Below are 7263 nucleotides of genomic sequence, written 5' to 3'. Positions count from 1 at the left end.
TGAAGCCTCCTACCACTAAAAGTTGATACTTTCCTGCACATCAGGGCTTGTGCACCATGTCTGAAAGGTGATGTGTAGGACAAGGTATTTTTTTAATTCTTGGAAGACCTTGTAATACTGCTCATGTGGAATGCCAGTTAGCTAGAAACCCTGTATTAAGACTTGTGTTTGGATGCCTGCCTGTGGAGGTGGTTGCTCGTGCTTCAGCTTCCATTGGATTAGTTTATTGGCATATGGCCTGAGCTTCTACTTCCTTAAGGACTAATATGGTCTTTGTAGTTGGATAGCAAATCCTGACTACAAAACTGAAAAGATATTCTTCTGTTGGACCAAATGTCATAGCACAGGCTGCTTGTTTATCCAGCATAGGCAGATCACAAACTGAGTCGAAGAAGCCCCAGTGTACTGTTCTGAATCAGGCCCCTATATTACTTGTATTTGCTCCAGACTGAAAAAGCCTTGAGCTAAACGCAAAAGTCAAGAAATAGTGATGGGGCAGGAGCACCTAGCTACAGTCTCACTCTTGCGTTCTAATCTCGATTGCACAAACAACCCCTAGGTTGGGTTTTCTTTCACTGAGCCTTCCACTGATAACTTAAAAGGCCAGGAGTATCATGGTTTAGGGTTTGGGTTTTTTTTCTAAAAGGGAAACAAATACCGAACTCTTATTTGGCTGTGTAAAGCAAAAGACCTATTCAGAGAGATTGCAGACCTTTCTGGAGATAGCTACATGGAAGTAGAGCATTGCTGAGTTTAAGCTTTCTCCTCAACAACCCTAATTGGTCTGAAAACTGTGGACTGTCAGCCTCTGCAAAACAATAGGGATAGCCATTCACTGTCAGGGTGACTATAAAATGTGTAGGAATGGAAGCCATTCTCTCTGTTGGACAAATTGTGATTTTTTCAACCGTTGTTTTTCTTTCCCATTTTGTGAGCTCTCTTCTGCCTGTGATGAGAGAGAGCGTAGAGATGGCAGCTGGTGGCAGGCTGGTCTTGTGGCAAGCTGTCAACCCCTTGGCCTGCTCTGGAACAGAGAAACAGCAGGAATAGACTGGATGGACTGTCACGAGGTCCTGACTTCCATGATCCCCAAATTCTGTTCTTCAGCAGTACTGTGCAGATTGTAGTGACCTCAAAAGGAAACATGTGAGATACTTGACATGAATGTGAAACTAGGCTGTAAGTGGGAATGCAAATGAAAAAAAACCCAACCAAACCATAACAACAACAAAACCTCTTAGGTGCTGCTATATTAAGAGTTGTCAGTATTTTAATGCTAGTTCAAGCCCTGCCCAAACATGGCTCTTCAAGCCCCATTGCTCTTAAAGGTTTCTGTTTTAAGCATGAACATTGTTTTGAGCTCTAGCTGGCAGTGACTGGAAAGCAGGTTTCACTTCACCATGACTGGCAGCTCGCTTGCTTTACAGTGAAAATGCAGCTTAATGAGGCCAGGGATAGATTTGGAGAAATAATGTGACCAGTAATTCCTCACAAGGCTGTACTGCAGGAGTTCTTCTCCCCTCCCCCTTTAACAGTGTGATTTAATCCCAGTTGCCTGTTCCATTTCTGCAACGCTTGTACAGAACATTGGCCTTCCAAGAAGCTGGTCTATACTGTCAGCCAGAAACTAACAGCAGCTGTTCTGTGGAATATCATCAGCAAATCCTAAATGATATCTTTAATTGGCAATGGGTAGATGGAAAGGTAAAGGACATCACAAATCCATTTGGAGATGGAAGTTGTTTGCTTTGTAGAAAGTTGGACACATGATAGAATTATGGATAGACCCACAACAGATGTTCTGGCACCTCTGTTCCTCTGCTAAATGCTTTTGCTCTTAACCATTAGAGCTTCTCAGAGTGAGGGTAACTGCCTGAAAATCTTATTTACATGAATATTTTTCTGAAGCAAAATGCCAAAGCTGTGGGATCCTTCAAGCCAGAATTGAATTTTTTGAAGCTACATTTCTAAGCAGAGAATCCAAGAATTTCTCCTACTGCATGTGTTAGTATGTGACTGCAGATACTGTTTCATGGTTGTGGCACAAGGAAGGATTTGCTGATCAAACCTTTTCCCTATGATAAATTTAGCCATGGCTATTTCTGCGATGAAAATATACTGAGAAGAAAAAGGTGCCTTCCCTGTGCCCAGGAGTGGAATGATGCAGTTAACTGGCTGGGCTGAGAGCAAGCCACAAGTTCTCATATATACAGCAAATGCTTGTGCTAAGAGTGCAGAGCTCCCCAGAGAGGCTTGGGAATGAAGCTAACCAGTGAAAGAATCGTAGAATATCTCAAGTTGGAAGGCACCCGTAAGTATCATGAAGTCCAACTCACTGCTCCTCGCAGGACTACCTAAAACTAAACCATATGACTACGAGTGTTGTCCAGATGCTCCTTGAACTCTGACAGGCTTGGTGCCGTGACCACTTCCCTGGGGAGCCTGTTTCAGTGACTGACCACCCTCTCACTGAAGAACCTTTTCCTAATGTCCAATCTGAACTTCCCCTGACGCACCTTCATTCCATTTCCTTGTGTCCTGTCACTGGTCACCAGAGAGGAGATCAGCACCTCCCCCTCTGCTGCTCCCCCCCCCCCCCGCCGTAAGAAAGTTATAGATTGCGATGAATAAATGCATGTCTTTTGCATACTAAAGGCAGTTCCTTTGAAATACCAGTATTTTTACTGACAGGAATGAAATCAGTTACACCAAATTCATAGGCATATTGGTGGAAGGGACCCTGAAGATCCCCTTCATCCCTCCATCTAGTCTAATCTCATGCATGAAGTAGGGCTATGAGCAATACCAGACCAGATCAGCTGTGTTTTGTTTTCTAGACAAGTCTTAGAAAATGTAAAAGGATGGAGATTATGCAGCATCTTTGAATAATCTGTTCCAGTCATGTTTTTCCTAATGTCCAACCTGAGACTCCCAAGCTGTATTGGGTGGCCACTGTCTCTTGTTTACATTTTCTGTTACTAGCAGGAGGAGGTTGAACACTATGGCCTTGGTATTGTCCCCCTGGAATACTTTCTCTGTTACCCACTGGCCACCAGATGGATGTTGAGTTGTTGACTGCTGCTCTCTCAGCCCCGTGGTCCATTCCTCCAACCCACATACCTCAGCTTCCAAGGGAGACTGCTGTGGGAGGAGGTGTATGAAGTCAGGATGTGCTGCATTGCTCCTTCACCTCATCTGCATTGCTATCAGTGGTGAAATGCATAGCTATCAAGCGGTCAAGTGTGATTTGCCTGTGGCAAGTCTGTGTTGGCTATTCCTTTGTCCTGCAGGTATTTAGGTTTGAATTCCAATGGGAAGTGCTCCTTCATCCCTCTGGGGACTGCAGCGGAAGCGAACTAGCCCGTGTTCCCTGGGTCTTCCTTTTATTCAAAGGTGCAGCAGTGTGTTGGGTCCATCACCCTTTTTCCAGTCATCAGGCCCTCCCATGATAAATGTGATTTTTTCAGGGATGATTGATAGATAACTATCTCATAATCATGCTGGCCAACTATTTCAACAGCTCTGGGTGGGTCCCACCACAGCCCTATGGACTTGAATGCATCCAGTTTTTAAGTAGACCCTAATGTTGCTTCCTCCTGATGGCCACCCCTCTCCTCTTCAGAGCACACTGGCACACTCAGAGGTCTGGGAGCAGGCCTGGCTGTGAAAACCAAGGCCAAAAAGTGTTGAGCACTTGAGCTTTTTCTATCACCTGGTGCCAGGTTATTTCCCCCATTTAACAACAGGCCACCACTTTTCCTTGAAAATTTCAAGAGAAAAAACTGCATTGTGCACTGTTATAAATATATGAAGCGCTGCCATGTTTCTCTATTAAAGCAGATACAGTAGAAGAAAGTTTATTTTATGTGGCCTAGTTGCCTGGGACTTGCAGGAAGTATATCAAGTTTGAGGAATATGCCTCACTTTCAAACTCATTCTGAACTTACCATCTTTATTTCTGAAATATTCAATCATGTAGCTGTAATAACAATTACATCCTGATGAGAGGAGGTTTGTAGATGGCTGTAGGTTCATGAAGGTCCACAGTTCATGGCTCACACTAGCTCTCTATAAGCCAAGCTGAGAGAGGCACACACAAAATACAAGCCAGGCTTAGCTGTTTTCTTTTCCCATTCTGTAGGTTAGCTGGCAGCTAAGTATACAGCCTATGTAACCATGAGCATCTGCAGTAGGGTTATTTACTGTTGGTTCAGACCAGCCAGCTTGCGCTGTGGGCAGTCAGCCCTTACATGTCTGTGAGTTAGACCGGTCAGTTCCGATTTCCCTTAGAGAAAGATGGAAGTTTGAAGTGTGGTTTATCTCTGACACCAAAAGGGGTTTCTTCTTGGATACCCAGAAATGCTTGTCATTCCCAATTGCCTGGTCTGCATGATTGCCAGTAAGTCTGTTCCACAAGAACAAATGAGTCATCCGTATTTAGCAACACCTGAAAACATGGTTTATCAACATTATTCAGGCTAGGTTGTCAGAGGATCTGACTACTTGAAAGTTGCTTAACGTGTCAGCCAGGTCTCAGTGTTTGCCTGTTGATTTGCTTTACTCTGTAAAGCTTGGAACCATTAAAATGGGAAGGGGGGATTCTCCTCAGGGTAGCCAGGGGTGAATATTTAGGCCAAATAAATATTAACAGATGTCTATGCTGTGATTCATATGCTCTGAAGACAGAGCCAGAAATGACACAGGCTTCTGGGTTGGCATATTTAACCTTTGTTTCCTGTACCCTGTTGCATATACGCAGCCTGCAACCTGTGCATGGCCGAGACAGAACTTAGGGGCTTGCTGCATATGTTGCCCCTGAAGGTCCGTCATATGTCCACCGACCTGCAGGGGGCCAGCACTGGCTTGCTGCTGCTCTGCTAGGGTCTCAGTATCGCTATTAGTGCAGAGACTCTAGAGGTGGAGACTGCACCCAGGTACGACCCCACAAGGCAGGGGCAGTGGTTTCAGGATGGGGAAATTGTGTGGGGAAGTAGCTACAGCCCAGTAAGTTAAAGTGTAAGGTACTTAGACACAGCCTTTCTACAGATTTCTCAACATCTATTTGGAGGTAGTAAACGGTCCCTTCTGCTGAGTAGTTTTGCTAATCTTCATGGAGTGAAGTTAAAAAGCAGTTAAAAACAAGCAGTTAAAAAACAAATCCTTAGTGTGTGCAGCAGACTCAGCTGTGCCTCAGTTTACGACTACAGAAACACCTGCATCATAGAAAAACGTAAAATAGAAACATCAAGGTAAGGAAGGGGTTAAGAACACACCTAATCAGATCATACATGTACATATTTGATACTTTTTAGACTTAGACATTAAGAATGAAAATAATGCCTAAAAATGGCTAACTAGCAGTTACATCTTTGCAACCAGTAGTTACCACATTCTAGGACAGGGTTTAGTCACCAGCACTGCCCTGTGCAAAGGGAGCGGCATTTACTAGTATTCGAAGACTTAAAGAGCATTTTCACAGTTACATGTAGCAATCTGGTGCATGTCTGTCTTGGACTGCTAGCTGTAACGCCGGCAGCGTTGACAGGCAGGCCGCCGGTGCCAGGGTTGCGGCAGGGCTGGGTGACCTGCCGCGGGGCGGGGGGCTGCGGGGACCCGCCAGGACGGGGCTCCGGCACCAGGTGGCAGGGCAGCACTGCCGAGTGCATCTCCCACGCCGGCTTTTCCCACTATTTTCAGCCGATTGTCCTAGCCAGACTGACGCTTGGAAATTATTTCTGTTTCGGAAATGATTTACCTGGTCCCGTGTGGGATTGCAACCTGCAGCACACACAGTAACAAGGGTAGTTCACAGCCCTGGCCAAACAGCTCGCATCTCCGTGTGCTACGCGTCCGTACGCGCGTCCAGCTCTCTTCTGCTGCCGTTCATTTACCCAGCGCTATCAGTGCGCGAGGTCCCACAGAACAGAGCAGCGTGTCTAACGGGGAAGAAGGCCGTTTAACAAGGAGTCGATAGTCAGTACATCATGTCAGATCAGCATATTGCCATGCCAGCAAAGACGGTTCTTTCTATTACGTACTATATAGAAAAGGGCCACTGAGGGGGCTAGAACTTACACAGGCAAAAGTAAATGAAGAGATGAAAAGGTAGGCAGTGCCAGAAATATGCATTCCTAAATTTTTACTATATTTAAGTAAAAATGCCTATGTTTAAGCCTATGTTTAAGGCCTATGTTTAAGGGCAAGTCTGTAGCAATCTCTCCTTACAAGAGCAGAGAAAGTGACGCCTGATCAAACCTGAATCAAAGACAAGGTGATGTCTTCCGTTCGCAAGGCAGGAGGGAGGAGCTGATGGAAGAAGATGCATGCACTGGAGCTTTGGCACCTGTGGTCACTGTGGGGGTAGAAGAGTGCTAAGAGAATCAACGAGGTGCTTGATCAGTTAAGAAAAACTCAAAGCTGAAAACAGTGGAGGTTTGTACAGTGGCTTTGATACTGAAACAAAATATGAACAAATGAGCTTTTATTTATCAGGGGACCAGATCATATATGACTTACCAACAAAACAAGTTAAATCAGTTCCTCTTTATTGTGGTCAGCACAACTTGATTTATTAATGTCTAGGTAAACAGAGTCAGTGAGAGCAGAAGTAAAATCTGCAGTGTATAACAAGGCAAAATCAATTGTATGAAAAGCTAGAACCGGAGAGAGTTGCTGACCCTACCCTGATAACCATGAATGCACAGAGAACGTCACAGCTGGACTGTGCAAGAGTCAGTGACCAGCTGAGCCAACAAAGGACTGATATGAAGGAAAGGTCTTTCAAGGTGGTTAGATTACACTCCTTGGCAGAGGAGTGCTCTTGGGTTTTGCGAGCAGCCTGCTGCAGCTGACTGGTTTGGTCCTCCTGCAGAGCCAGTCCTGCGGTGGCAATGTGGGCAGGGCCCCAAGGGCAATGTGGGATGTGCCATCAGCACAGGGGGCACAGCTCGAGGGGCACAGGGATAGCACCTAACCCAGAAGACACCACCTGACCTGACTTAGGTCTCCGGGCAGCATAGCTTTCTCCAAGCTTCTTGGTGACGCAGGTACACCTGAAAAAAATCTGAAGCACAACAGTCCTACACAGGAGATGACTGAGAAAAATCAAGGCTTGCCCAGTGCATGTACTATTCAACCATTCTTGTTCTCTTTCTCACAGATGGTCAGAGCCACCAAAGAAGAGGAAGGGCTTCCACACACAGTAGTCTCCCTTGATGATGTCATCAGTTCCTCCTCTCACATGCAGCATTTCTGGCAGGGCAG

This window comes from Ciconia boyciana, chromosome 5, assembly GCF_034638445.1.
Source record: "Ciconia boyciana chromosome 5, ASM3463844v1, whole genome shotgun sequence".
NCBI classification, from domain to species: Eukaryota; Metazoa; Chordata; class Aves; order Ciconiiformes; family Ciconiidae; genus Ciconia; species Ciconia boyciana.
Note: the sequence above shows the minus strand (reverse complement) of the source record.